This window comes from Orbicella faveolata, unplaced genomic scaffold (genome assembly GCF_042242905.1).
Source record: "Orbicella faveolata isolate gen_17 unplaced genomic scaffold, um_ofav_v1 contig_26, whole genome shotgun sequence".
NCBI lineage: Eukaryota > Metazoa > Cnidaria > Anthozoa > Scleractinia > Merulinidae > Orbicella > Orbicella faveolata.
In genome coordinates, this window is record NW_028301554.1 from 14,743,107 (window position 1) to 14,759,026 (window position 15,920).

Here is a 15,920-nt window from a genome sequence, read left to right on the forward strand (position 1 = left end):
AGAGTGCTAAGTGAGGTTGAATTTGTTGTTATTGAAAATAAGGGACAGGCCCTTCTAGGGCGAGAAACGGCCATTGGTTTAGGAGTTCTAAAGCTGGGAACTCCAGTTCAAGTTAATTCACTTGAGGCATCAACTGATGGGGCTAAAGGGGCACCCAGTGTTTTAGAAAAATTTCCCGGATGCTGTGAAGGTACTGGCAAACTAAAGGATTTTCAGCCAAAGATTCCAATTGATCCAGAGGTGCAAGCCGTAGCACAACCCATTAGGAGAGTTCCTTACCACCTACGTTACAACCTAGACGAACTTGTCAAACTTGACATTATCGAGAAAGTGAGTGGACCAAGTTCGTGGGTATCACCAGTGGTAGTGGTGCCAAAGCCCTCAGGTGACTTCCGTTTGTGAGTAGATATGCGACAGGCCAACATCACAATAAAACGAGAACGTTACCCAATACCCACCATCGATGAAGTTTTGCAAGATTTGAACCAGAGCAAGTTCTTCAGCAAGCTGGACCTTAACTCTGCCCATCATCAAATAGAGTTATCACCTGAATCCAGAGATGTTACTACACTTGGTATACACCAAGGATTGTACCGGTACAAACGACTCATGTTCGGTATAAGTTGTGCACCTGAGATGTACCAGAAGGTACTTGGCCAAGTCCTGCAAGAGAGCGATGGAGTCCACAACATTCTTGATGATGCGATAGTTTTCATGCACCCACTGAAGAGGAACATGACAAGAGACTTGAGAATGTGGTCAGAGTATTGAGTAGCAAGGGGTTGACGTTAAACCGTGACAAGTGTCAATTCAGGATGTCACATTTGGTATTTATGGCTCATGTGTTGTCAGCGCGTGGGATTGGTCCAGCAGATGTTAAGAGTGATTTTCTGAGAGTGTTTTATTTCGCCAAAACATACCTTTGGGTGAGCTTATTCATGGAAAAATAGTTTAAACTTCCAACGATTTATTTTACGGCCAAAATTTAAGAAAGTTCGAAATTTGCATATAATGGCGGATTTCGCGGCTTACAATGTTCAGAATTTCACGCTTCTTAACGAAAACAGTGGGGGCGTAAAAACAATCTTATGAAAACAACACTTGGCACAAATATTATTTCATTCTTATACTTTAAAATCGTCTAATAAGTTTCTTGAAGTTTTGTTTGTAGCTTTTTAACGAAGGGTATTTGTACAGCCGCCATTTGTGTCTCTTGGCAAGGAACAAATAAAGGCCAACTTTGACTAGTATAAATGGCCTCTGGTATATATAAATTGGCCAAAATATCTACATTTTAGGAAACCTTGGTTATTGTTTTTTTCACCCAAAAAGTTATAGCTCTGGGAATTAAAATGTTCTCCGTCAGTAAAATAAAATGTTACAGCATGTAAGCGAGTTCAATTTTATGCAAATCACAAGGTTGTTCTTTGGAAGTCAACGGTTTAAAACAGAAAACAATGACTCACCGTTACTTACGTTCCTTCTACTGCTATAGAAACGATGTTAACTCCCCAGTGTCCTTGTGAGCTGTTCTGTAAAATATTTCCAGTACAACAGCGAGCATAAACGGCCATAAAATTCTACAAGGTCGACAATGTTTATATTTGAGATGAGTGGCACACACAATCCTGGTTGTTTTCATCGTCTTGCTCAGTCGAGAGTCCTTTAAAAATATGGTAGAATATACGCTTCAAACCGTGGTAAATTTGTTTCTCATATCCATATGCCTCATGTCGACTCATGAGAAAATAACTCAGTCCCCGTGCACTGAATAAACAACTTGAATGACCTTTGAGGTCAGGAGGTCACTTGATATGTTGTTATGTTACTTTTTCCCCGTTTCACATTACACGCGTAACGCCGTACTGCACATCACGGCATTTGGTTGAATTACGGTATTCAAAATCTCTTTAAAGACATTTCGATTTAAAAAGAAAATTGAAAAAGCAACATTTTGACATAATTGTTAGCTTCATGCATGATACCCTGACATAATTTCAACACTGGATTGATCTCTTTGATGTCGACGTGATTCATAGTTTTGCGCTTAGTAACATTTGGCACACATCTAAACGTGCGCAAAGATAAATACTCAAAAGTAAGAAACCGTTTATCTGCTGGAAAAGCTGGACCGCCGAAGATAATAATGTTTTAAATTCTGCACATTATTTTTTCAAGTAACGCAAGCTATCTGCTTTCAGTAACGCTTCGTGTCGCTTAGCAAAAGTGACAAACTTACTCTATGTAAATAAAGGCTTAGTTACATTTTTTTTCATTCGTTTATTTTTCTAATCTGAAATTTCTGTTATATAGGCTTAAGATTTTCTTTTCAAATTTACCGTTCAATTTCTTATCGCGACCATATTTAAAGACATTCCTTCTCATTTGACTACTGTAAAACTTTACAATCACATATCTTGAGGAAGTTCAATATTTTCCTGCGTCCTTGAAGGCGTCAAAAAAGTGTCAGACATTTATTATTTACTTGTTGAAGTTGTACTCTTAATAGTTTTAAGATGCACTTGTTATTACAAATCAAACATGTTCACTTCCTTATAAAGTTATTGCGATATCTGTCAAGAGCGCTAGCAGCATAACATTTTGTGTGAAAAATTAAACAAACATTCAATACATGATCCTCAGTTACAGTAGCACAGAGTTCATCCGTTTTAATGCTAATATGGCTTTTAAAAGTATGTCCAGATAGATTCTTTTACGGCGAACGGGCTTGGGTGTTCAAAAAAAAAAAAAAAAAAAAAAAAAAGGTGGCAAAAAAAGCGTCATAAGTGACTGAAATGACTAAAACACAGAAACAGGCTGTGTCGTTTTAGTTGGCAAAGGCTGGTGATATACGAGCAGCGAGAGCAAAGCTTATTTTTTTCGCGTGAGATTCGCGTTTTCAGCTCGTTCCTTTCGTGTCTCTAAATCACGCATTCACTGCCATGCTAAGGGCATTATTTATCTCCACTTATAGTCCGCGTAACTGACAATGTCTGGAGATCTGACCCGGATAGTCGCTGCTTTAAAAACCACAGGTGGTGGTGCTATCCAGTAAGATCGTTTGCCTCCTTTGCCTCACATTCGATATTTTTAACTATAAACCCCTGTAGGCCATGTTGAATTTTCAAAATCAGGTAGTTTTCTACACGCTATATCTCTGAAACGAAGTTGGTGCCCCCCATTTTTATTTTATTTTCTTTTTTTGCATTTCTGACACAAGAAACTCATTATCTGACTGCTGTAAAAATTTTAAAAAAAATCTATCCGCTGGAAAATTTTCGCGCGAACGTCCTTAAGTACGGCGTTACGCGTGTAATGTGAAACCGGGGAAAAGTAACATAACGACATCTCAGGTGACTTCTTGACCTCAGAGGTCATTAGAGTCGTTTATCCAGTATACGGGGACTGATTTGTTTACCCTGGAGTCGACATGAGGCATATGGATATGAGAAACTTATTTACTACGGTCTGAAGCGTATATTCTATCATATTTTTAAAGGACTCTCGACTGAACAAGACGATGAAAACAGCCAGGACTGTCTGTGCCACTCCGTGTCCCATCTCAAATATAAACATTGTCAACTTTGTCGAATTTTATGGCCGTTTATGCTCGCTGTTTTACTGGAAATATTTTATAGAACAGCTCACAAGGACACTGGGGAGTTAACATCGTTTCTATAGCAGCAGAATGAACGTAAGTAACGGTGAGTCGTTGTTTTCTGTTCTAAACCGTTGACTTCCAAAGAACAACCTTGTGATTTGCATAAAATTGAACTCGCTTACATGTCGTAACATTTTATTTTACTGACGGAGAACATTTTAATTCCCAGAGCTATAACTTTTTGGGTGAAAAAAACAATAACCAAGGTTTCCTAAAATGTAGATATTTTGGCCAATTTATATATACCAGAGGCCATTTATACTAGTCAAAGTTGGCCTTTATTTGTTCCTTGCCAAGAGACACAAATGGCGGCTGTACAAATACCCTTCGTTAAAAAGCTACAAACAAAACTTCAAGAAACTTATTAGACGATTTTAAAGTATAAGAATGAAATAATATTTGTGCCGAGTGTTGTTTTCATAAGATTGTTTTTACGTCCCCGCTGTTTTCGTAAAGAAGCGTGAAATTCTGAACATTGTAAGCCGCGAAATCCGCCATTATATGCAAATTTCGAACTTTCTTAAAATTTTGGCCGTAAAATAAATCGTTGGAAGTTTAAACTATTTTTCCATAAATAAGCTCACCCAAAGGAATGTTTTGGCGAAATGAAAGAAAAATCGATTTTTCGTGACTGTCTTCCGATTCTCGACACTCTCAGAAAATCACTCTTAAAGTGAAGGCTGTTGTTGATGCCCGTGAACCGACGAATGCTGCTGAAGTCAGGAGCTTCCTTGGGCTGGTCAATTTTACTGCACGTTTCATTCCTGACCTGGCAACAGTATCCGCACCTCTCCGCCTGCTTACAAAGAATGGAGAACCTTTTGTGTAGGGGCCAGAGCAACAGCAATCATTTCATGAGTTAAAGAAACGACTGTTCAGTGTAGAGACACTTGGATATTTTGACAAGAATGCCCCAACTAAGGTGATCGCAGATGCAAGCCCTGTAGGCTTAGGAGCTGTATTAGTACAACAGCAAGGAGAAGAGCTACGCGTTATTAGCTATGCAAGCCGAAGCCTGTCAGATACAGAACGTCGATATTCTCAGACCGAGAAAGAAGCTTTAGCGATAGTGTGGTCCTGCGAAAGATTTCACATGTATTTGTATGGTGCTGACTTTGAATTAATGACTGACCACAAACCTCTGGAATGCATTTTCTCACCCACATCGAAGACCTGCGCTAGGATTGAGAGATGGCTCCTCAGGATGCAGCCCTATAGATTTACAGTGGAATACTTTCCAGGGCCCAAGAACATTGCAGATTCTTAATTACGTCTCCTGCGTCCAGTGCCACAGTCAAGAGACGAGAACGAAACAGAAGAATATGTGAAGTGGGTAGCTCAAGAATCAATGCCTGTTGTCTTGACAACTCGTGAAATTGAGAGAGCATCTGCACATGACCCAGAGCTGAAAAGTGTACGAGAATGTCTTTTAAATGGGAAATGGCATGCTATAGAATTCAAGGAGTACCTGCCAGTGCGAGGTGAATTAAGTGCAATTGGAAAGCTTGTTCTTCGTGGACCTCGAATTGTATTACCAAAGCAACTTCGCTGTCAAGCACTGAAGTTGGCGCATGAAGGTTATCCTGGAATTGTGACAATGGAGCGACGCTTGCGCACCAAAGTGTGGTGGCCAGGCATTGACAAAGAGGCGGAAAGAGTTTGTAAGACCTGTCATGGCTGTCAGTTAGTTTCACAACCGCTTAAACCAGAGCCGATAGTACGTACAGAGTTGCCTTCTGCACCATGACAACATCTAGCGGCTGACTTATTGGGTCCACTGCCTTCCGGGGATTATGTCTTTGCCGTGGTGGACTATTACAGTCGATTCTTTGAAATGGAATTCACCAAATCTACTACATCTGAGAAGACTGTGTCAATGCTGTCCAGGATTTTCGTCATTCTTGGTCTTCCTTTGTCCCTCAGGACGGGCAATGGGTCGCAGTATGTCAGTGACCATTTCAAGAAGTACTTAGAAGAGGATGGAATTGAGCACCGGCGAACCACGCCCTTATGGCCACAGGAAAATGGTGAGATTGAAAGACAAAACCGCAGTATCCTGAAACGCCTGCGTATTGCCCAAGCAGAAGGTCGTAACTGGAGATCAGAGATGGACGACTTCTTACTGATGTATCGTAGCACACCTCATTCTACAACTGGGGTTAGCCCAGCAGAATTGTTGTTTGGAAGACGCATCAGGACCACAATACCCCAGCTGCAAGAGTTCACTGTTGAAGATGAAGTCAGAGACCGTGACAACGAAAGGAAAGAGAAAGGGAAGGTGTATACGGACTGCAAAAGAAACGCGCATGAAAGCAAGATTCAAGAAGGCGATAAGGTGTTGTTGAGACAGGAGAAAGAAAACAAACTGTCGACGACATACAGTCTCCATTTACAGCTGTTCAGAAGAATGGTAATAGTGTTCTTGTTGAGGCCGATGGTGTACAGTACCGTCGAAATGTGGCCCATGTGAAAAAGTGTCTCGAGCGAGATAATGTACCCCATGCCACCAGTAAATCATCAGATACAACAGAGGCTCAAGGAGTGACACCAGGTTCACCAAGCTAAGAGTTTAGAGAATCTGTAAAAGTTCCTCCTGGAATGAGAAGTGGAGAAAAACTACTGGAGTACAAACCATCAGATGATGCCACTACGTGGTAAAGTGATTCTACGTCCACCTTACGTCCATCAAGAGTCAAACGACTACCGTCTAGATTTCAGGACTATGTTGTCAGGAGTACCCAACGACACTTTAACTGGAAATTTAATATGTGACTTCCCAAGCACTGATTCTGTGCTCCCACGTCAATTACCATTAATAAGCAACTTTCCTGGGAAAAAAATATCCGCTCTTCACTGCTAGCAAGATCGACTTTATTTCATAAAACTCCCAGCCAAACATAATGATAATTTTGAATACCGAGCTAGAAAAATAGCAATTAGCCAAGTAGCCAGCCAGCAGTAAAGGGTAACATTGTAAATGCCAGCAAGGCAATTATAAGCGAAAAAATGTTCTGGCCAGCGTTTTGGCCTAGATTAAAAACAAACGCATTGTTTAAGACCTTTATTCAACAGCCTATTGTCTGTTGACTATTATTAGAGATAAATTAGCAATATGTGGTTATTTTTGCCGCTATGAGCAAAATCTACACTTTGATTATGTTATCACTTAAAAACAATACAACTTACCACTTATGTCTTAAGCGGATCGGACAAGGTGTCTCCCAGCACGTTGTTTTCCGATACTTCAGATGTCTTCCAGGTTCAGCATACGTGTGACAGTTTGGCACTTTACGTTCTGACATCTAAAACGATTCACACTTATGTTTAAAATAAGATCCCTCTAATCCTTCTAGACATTCAGATCAAACTTGCTTTCACCAAAGAAATGCCTGTTGCAAAATTACTTTTATATAACGCTGTAAGGGAAATGAACAAAAAATTATATTGAAGTCCTTTACTACATATCGGCCTTACTTCTACATTGCTAGCCCAATAATGATTGTAATTTCAACAACAGCAACACACTTTATATGTTTACCCCGATTTAGTAGTTTACAATTATTGCTAATGATTTTTTTGAAAACTAAAGGGTTATGCCAGCTCCTTAAAACAACCAAAGGGAGCTGGTTTAGTGCTGATTAGTAACACCATGTTTACCTCAAAAGTATTGAAAAACGTGTTTTTCTTTTTCTTTGGACAACTGTCTTCTCTGAGCTTCCCACTCTGGAATTGCGAGATAAAAGTGTATAAACCACATTAGAATCTTTATCATAAAATGAATAAAAAAAATCTTGATAATATATACCTTGAATGTTGGTGATCCATCTCAGTCCATGTCACTGATCCATGCCTTACCCAAGACTGCAAAGCACTGTCAACACAACTTTCACAAAATTAATTTAACTTGAAAGCTAAACAACCAAAGACACTCACATTCCTAGAGGTAGTTTACTGTAAAAATTTCAGAAATACCCATTGAAGGGATGTTTAAAGCCGTTCACCGTAAAAGTTTCACACAGTTAAGTGCAAAGTTTCACAGCAAAGACCCCAGCATTGTTAGGATGTTATAGGCCGTTCACCGTAAAAGTTTCACACAGTTAAGTGCAAAGTTTCGCAGCAAAGACCCCGGCATTGTTGGAATGTTATAGGCCGTTTACCGTAAATGTTTCACACAGTTAAGTGCAAAGTTTCGCAGCAAAGACCCCGGCATTGTTGGGATGTTACAGGCCGTTCACCGTAAAAGTTTCACACAGTTAAGTGCAAGCATTCGCAGCAAAGACCCCGGCATTGTTGGGATGTTACAGGCCGTTCACCGTAAAAGTTTCACACAGTTAAGTGCAAAGTTTCGCAGCAAAGACCCCGGCATTGCTGGGATGTTACAGGCCGTTCACCGTAAAAGTTTCATACAGTTAAGTGCAAAGTTTGCAACAAAGACCCCGGCATTGTTGGAATGTTAAAGGCCGTTCACAGTAAAAGTATTGCTATTAACAGCATCATTACTCGTTAACTCGTTAACAAAATGTATCAATCAGATCAATGTAATGTCATAAATATACACTGAACGATCAGCATAAAAGATTCACAAACTTAATCTCGTGATTTCATCAACAAATTTGCTCGTCTTTTCTTGGGTACCAGTCCATGACATCGGGTAACGTTTGCAGCATCTTTAGCTGTGCTTCTTATAGTTCACGCAGTTAATTTTACACCTGAAAAATGATATGTTTTAGAAAATGTAACATACTGCACAATCCCTCTTATACCGGCGTCCTCCCCCCGTCCACACACACACACATGCATCCAAATACGCATACAGCCAAGGATACATAATAATATACAAAACTGGTGATACTATCGGGCCCCTCAATGTAAGATCTAGATCAAGAACTATGTTCACAAAAATAGCTCATTCATGAGAGAATTCAATGAAATGTCTTAGATTTTAACTGATGTCACATTGCTGAAAATTACATTCCCTGGGGCAAGTCAAAGAAGCACGGATTTAACTGTTTAAGAAAAATGATTGTGGAATAATTTTTTACCGCTCATTTCGTCATCAAACTGTAACCCAGAAGCGTGAATTCAGTGAATGATGTGAACTGGTGCCACGCCCCTCCCCTATTTTTTCGTGTGCCATGTTTCGTGCTTTGCCTTAGCTACATGAACTGAACCGCGCGATAACTGTTCCACCACAAAATCACTGTCTGTGCCATCATAAAAAGAAGGACAATAAGGCGAAATGTCTCCATTTCCGGTAACAACGCAGGCATGCAAAATAACTTGTTCTCTAAACTGAATGTTAACAAATGGGAACGCATAAGAAATTAAATTACACATTATTGTCCTGGCGCTATCGACACCGAAAGAACGAAATCTGGAATGACATGATTGCCTTCTGGTCTTTTCTGACCTTTGACATGGCAAGCCTTTGTATTCCCTTTTAAATCCCAAAGTACAGTACAATTAGCATTGAACTAGATCAATCAGGTGTGTTGGTCAACAACTCTTTCAGGACAAATTTTCGGCGATACCAAAAGGCAGCAATAGGTAATCAGCCTTCAGTTATATAAAGAACACGATCGGACTTCAGTAAAGAAACCGATGGAAACAATACTTTCTTACACCGGGAAAAAAAATAATCATTTCAATATCTCGTCAGTTTGTCCAAGACGCGGCAAATGTGTTTCAATAGCTCGTGTTTTAACGTTCGACCCGTTAAAAAGCGGTCATCATCGACTGCAGCACCGGGATCGGATTTCACTGGTCGTTAAAATTACAGAATTGAAATTACACTTGGAAGTAGGATCACTGTGGATGAATGCACTGACAATTTCGAAAACCCTTCCAAGTTCTGAGACATATTAGGCCTTTTCTTGATTTCACTGTCTTCACTGAAGCTGCACTTTCCGTTGGGTTTGAAATACAATACAGTGGCGAATACAGTTTGAAAACCTGCGCCGGCTTTTCCCGCACACATTGCTTAAACATTATCACTGAATATTAAATACATAGGCTGATTCAGCTAGTTCAACTCCAAAGTAGAACCTTTGAATTTATCAGTGGAGTCCTCAGAGTTCTCTGGCTGCCAAACCCTCAAACAACTGGTCGGCAAAATCTGATCGCGCTTGAAACCGACCGTTGGACACAAAATTATACGGGAACAATGTTTTAGTTACAAAATATTACGAGGTTACCCGAGTCTCACCGGGCCTCAGGCAAAAATGTGAAAAGACTGTACGAACCAACAAACGTCATCACCAGATAACCAGTTGTCTCAAGGTAGAACATGAAAGCAGAACAGACGATGATTTTCCGCGACCGGATCAACGGTGGTGAAACATGCAACTGAACGTGGGAAAAAGGAGCGTCAAGGGAAAAGAAACCGATCTAATTTCACACTATAAATGAGAGCAGAACAGGCTTCTATTGTTTGCTGGTAAATAAAACTTTAATAAACAACAACAACAACAATTTATTGGTATTCCCATATAAATGGTGTTACCTAAATACATAATCGTTAAATAAAAATTCAAAAACGAAACAAATTACAACAGCAACCAGAAAGAAAAATAAACATAGTTAGTTACAAGATTCTTCATTTTAAGTTCTAGGGTTACAAAGTTCTCTTATTTGTAGTGCTTCATATGTAAAGTAACCTAGTTTTTTACAAATAAAAGAACTAACATTATATTGTAAGCATGTTTTCAAACAAAAGGTCAAGCAGTCAGAGAGTGTCAAGTGACACACTTCAGTCAGTGATTGCATCCGGAATGTAATTTCCAGCCAGAACTGATTAGTAAAACCACAATGTAAGCTATTTGAACACCAAAAAAAAATTTCCAGCTAGCTAGCTCTCGATAAGCTAAATTCTCAGCAAGATTCTGTTTAATGCTAAAATTCCCAGCCAGCTCAACTTTAATCTGTAGAGCGGATATTTTGCGGAGCGGATCCGACGGGTACTCCTGTGTTGTAGGCTGTGTTCAGCTGGCCCCAGAGTAGAACTCTTACACCCAGATGTGAACTGAACTTGATCTGTTTGTTGTGTTACACTTCTGTTTATGCCAGTTTGAAGTGTTCAAGCGCTGTTAGGACTTCCATAAGACATTCAGAGACATTTGCATGCATATAGAATTGATCAGGTTTATTCTGTTTTGTTTTTCCTTCAACCTGACAAGTAATTCAAAGAAGGGAGGAATGTAGTGTTTGTGAATGTTTAGCTCTACCCTCCTCACCCCTCTGTTTTGTATATCGGAGCATGCGTGTTGGATGTTAATGATTAGAAAAACGTGTTCGACTCTTGCAATGGTGTTGTTTACTGTTGTTGGTTAAATCCGAATCATCCTTGGTTAAATGCGTGAATACACTACACAGTGGTCAAAGTTGGATAATCATATCTTGCCAGCAGATGACCTGCACCTCTTTAAAACTTCTATTTTGATTTGTTCTTGTTAATCTGCACCTCTTTTGCTTTTAGGGCTAGGGGCATTGTTTGTGTTGTATACCTATTGTTTCGTTTGGCGAATCATAAAGACCCTTGTAAACGGTGCGTGATCGCCCATAGCCAGTAGTGTTGGTGGTGTCATCGTGCTGTTGTTTTACTGATGAGAAAAGATGAAGTATTTTATTTTTTTATATAGACACGACCGTTTTACTAGAAAATACGCCACTCGCAAAATTCATACGAAACCACATCCGGGACTCGGGTGGCGTATTTTCCATATCCTCACTAGTGAAGATGTCGATGATTTCATTGATATCAAGTTTGTCTGTAAAATTGTATTTAAATTTGTTGGTGGATGATCGAAATATCTTCGGGTCTTCCTCGAAAGTCTTCGGCAATCTTCGGACATTTTCGGAAGATGTTCGGCAATGTTGGTTTAACCTTCAAACAAGGTTTGGAGAATCTTCGGAGATCTTCGTAAAGTGGTCGGAAATCTTCGGAAAATCGCCAAAAACGCCGTCATCAGTATTAACTATCTAATAACCGAGAGTGAGGTCGTTACGGGAAAATCTCAAACTGAGGCCTTACCGTATTGACCGAGCGATAGCTGGGTCAATACGGTAGGCCGAGGTTTGAGATTTTCCCATAACAACCGAACGGTCGAGGTTATTAAGTTGTTTATTATATGGCTTATGATCTAAAGAAGAGAAAAACATTATTCGAGCGGAAGTCGTTAATTTACATCTGGCGATGCGCGCGTTTACCGATTCATTCATCGTCTCAAGCTCAGGGCAAAACTACACAGTCAGTGAACTTTACCACTGTATCACGTATTCCGTTAAAAACAGATTTCTTTACGGGAAAAATGATCGTCACAGCCTCAAAGGGGAGTTTTTCCGACTTTTGTGGCGAAACGTCAACGCATATAGAGAAGACAGAAAGTGCTTCAAAATAGTTCAAACAAACGGTCTTTCGGTGAAAGAAAACACTAAATCAGTATTTTCTTTCACCGAAAGACCGTTTGTTTGGACGATTTTGAAGCACTTTCTGTGCCTCAGAATGCACTGTTCAGAATAACTCGATCTTCGCATTCGCTTTCGACAACATATCTTCGCTTTCTTCATTCTGGGATTTATGGATGAACTATTCAAGCCTTGTGAACGTCTAAAACTACCTGCAGTTTCCAGGAACACTGCTACCCACAGCAACCACCCGATTGTTTACATTTGATGATCCTGGAAGCTGATTTACACTTGCTTGTGTTAAAGCGAGGGAATCTATTTGATGAGAACTGTGACAGAGTTCAATATTTCGGTAATTGTTGTGACTAAGATGATAACTTACAAGTTTCTTCGTGGTGTTCTGCTCAGGATGCATGACAGATCTGCCGATGGTGTTTTTCACTCAGCGATTTTAGCTTTACTTAAGACTCGGCAAACTTTGATTGTTTTTCACTAGTGCCCGCCAAGGTTACCCGCTGGGCTGCTAAGTCAAAAACGACTTCTATATAAATTTTATTAAGGAAAAATCTCTGAACTTTTAGCTAGTCGGAATTAAATTTACTTTCTCTTACTGTTAATCGACTTTCATCGTTTCAATGCGCTTGGATTTTCAGAGCCGGGCTCTTCCGAATTTGCATAATCCGCAATCGGCCCGTGGGCGTTACGGCTGCATAATGACCGCTCAGATCTCGCTCTTAGCCAATCAGAGCGCGCGTTATATCGGCCACAAGCCAAAGCCATATAATATATATAATAAAAAGAACATTACACGTTAGCTCGAAGATATGAATTTTATGTTCTCATGGCAAGAGTAATATCTCACGAGTGAGCGTAGCGAACGAGTAAGATATTGTTCTTGCCACCCGAACATAAAACTCATATCTTCTCGCCACCGTGTAATATCTTCTATAATATCTATCTTCTATATATATAAACAACACTGAAACACCAGGATTTTTCCTTTTACTAAAAAATCATATCTTCATCGCGCGCAGTGAAGATACTATTTTTATCTTTCACACTGTGAAGATATCATTCCTTTTTGATAACATTTTTCTTTTGTCCCTTTAACTACACTTAAATTTGTTGATGTATGATCGAAACATCTTCGGATCTTCTTCGCTCGTCTTCAGCAATCTTCGGAAAATGTTCGAAAATCTTCGGAAAGTGGTCCGAAATCTTCGAAAAATCGTCAAATGCTGTACCACAGCAAGATGTAATGAGACGGAGTGGATTGTCTCTTTCGTGTGTCTTAACATTTCCAAAGGCTACCCCAGGTTTTGGCTCTAAATTTGTAATCCATGCGGCAATCTCCTGACTAATCTGCCCTTCAGAGAGCCATTTACGACCCCAATTCTTAATCTGCTCAAAATGATCAAGTGTAGGATCCGAATCTGCCTTTACAGAATTCTACCTTAAGCCACTTTCCCAGAACCTTCCATCATTTATTAAGGATTCTACCGATTTAATCAACAAGATACAGGCCTTGAATGCAAAAGGTCCATTCCCAGTAGGTTCTCTGCTCGTTTCCTGGGATGTGGTTTCAATGTTCCCTGACATTGACAACAACTTGGGTATTACCGCCGTTAGAAAGGCCCTTGATTATAGATCTTCTAAATTTCCCTCTACTGATTGCATAGCTGAGGCCGTTGAAATTTGCCTCCGTGTTAACAATTGCCATTTTTCCGAACAAAATTTTGAACAAAAACATGGTACCGTTATGGGACCAAAGAATACGCGTAGTTACTAAGACTTAGCAATAGGCATAATCGATGAAAAAGCCAAATTAGAAGGTAGCTTAAAACCGTTGCTCTGGTGGAGGTATAGAGATGATATTTTCGACCTCTGGACTCAAGGTCTGCCTAAATTACTTGAATTCACTGACTACATTAATTCTTTGTACCCCACCATCAAATTCGAATTGGTTTATTCAGATAGTTTTTTGCATGTTTTGGATCTTACATTACAAACATTACATTACATTACATACTGACAGCCATGTCTATTTGCCATTTTCCAGTTCACACCCGTCACATTGCAGAAGGGTAATACCTTATGGGGTAGCCTTGAGAATTAAGCGCAATTGTTCCACTGATGATTTTTTGTAAACTAGATGTGAAGAATACAAAGGGTATCTTAAGTCGCAAAATTACCCGGCAGATTTAGTTGACAAACAGTTTGATAAGGCTCTTAAAATTCCAAGATCCGAACTTTTAAGCAAAAAGGTGAAAACTAACAAAAAAGTTTTTCCTCTGGTACTCGATTATAATCCCATTTTGCCAGACATTCAAAACAAGGAAGCACTTAGGATGCACTTTCATTTATTAAGATCTTCACCTCAAATCACAGAAATTTTTCCAGCTAAATCTGTTTTCCCTGCTTACCGCCGAACCAAAAATCTCAAAGAAGTTCTAGCACCATCTAAATTTCGACCAAGCTCTGCTGCTAATCAGACGGTCAATGAGGGCGGTTGTTCTAAATGTGATAAAAATAGGTGTGACTTGTGTAAGAATTTCCTACTTCAAGCTTCTAAATTCCAAAGCTCGGCCACGGGTAGGCAAGTTTCCTGAGGTGAAAATAGCAATATCTACCGGCGCATTCATTTGTTCATGTTTGTATTTCTTGAGTTCCGTTATGTTGACATACATGGTACAGAAATGCTTAAATAGCGTATGGTGCAGCGCAGTATTTCACCGTGCTTCTTTGGAAACAAAGTGACCATGGCCTTCAAACTGATCCTCGTCTTCGCAGTTATTGCGGTTTTTGCTGTTCATGTCCTGAAACTGACAGCGTGTGGTACGTAAGCTTTTTTCCTACTTTTATTAAACGTTTGTATCTAAGGAAGCAAAAATTCATAAAACTCATACAAAAGTGATAATTTTGTGGTAGGATCGACGAAGCACTGTTTGGATTTTTCTACATGTAAAAAAGGAAATCTAAATTAGTTTTCGTATTATTTCACTGAGGTTTCATTGTTAAGTATGTTTAAAAGCTCAGTTCAGTCCAACCTAATTCGTGCCAAAACATCCAACAATGTTCCATAAGATTCATTTAGAAGGTCAGAGGTGTATTGTTAAAATTTTAAAATATGCCTTGATTTTGTCGAACAGTATTGGACATATGATAGGAACCTAGTAGAAAGTGAAGACTGCAGACTACGTATACAGGAGCCCATCAGTAGGAGCGTGCAACTACCCCATATTCTTGTCACGGCGTTTTCACAGACCGATCTAATTTTAGTTTGAATTTACCGAGAATTCATGGAAATAATTTGTCACCATGTTAATGATGCAAACTGACAAAGTTACCAGGACTGAGTCCGGGGACTGAGTACCGTCTCTTTATCAGTGGTACTAGAAAATTAGGCATTGTAGGTTAAAAATCCGACGTACGTCTGGTTAAACAAAAGTGTAGCTACAACGCGCGCACCCTTTTTTTTAAATTTATCTTTTAATTTACAAACGGTTTACAATATATATAATAAGTGTCTACTTACTTGACAGTATTCTTTAATTTTTTGTCAACCTATTTACTTCACACACAGTTTAGAATATTAAGGACGCTCGTGCGAAAATTTTCCGGTGGATAGATTTTTTTGAAATTTTTACTGCAGTCAGATAATGAGTTACTTGTGTCAGAAATGCAAAAAAAATTGGGGTCGCCTACTTCGTTTCAGAGATAAAGCGTGTGGAAAACTACCCTGATTTGGAAAAATTGGCGCACGTAATTCAGCATAGTCTACAGGGGTTTATAGTTAAAAATATCGAAGGTGAGTCAACGGAGGCAAATGATCTTAGTCACATTTTGTAGAAGTGGG

General features: G+C 39.5%; 1 long non-coding RNA gene across 1 annotated transcript; it reads right to left on the reverse strand.

Moving 5' to 3' along the window:
- Window positions 1-6,852: 6,852 nt before the first annotated feature.
- Window positions 6,853-8,622, reverse strand: LOC149108241 (uncharacterized). Its single transcript, XR_016208879.1, has 3 exons — window positions 7,467-8,622; window positions 7,319-7,384; window positions 6,853-6,963 (listed from the first exon to the last, which is right to left on the reverse strand). It is a non-coding gene; the product is annotated as an uncharacterized LOC149108241 (long non-coding RNA).
- Window positions 8,623-15,920: the final 7,298 nt, after the last annotated feature.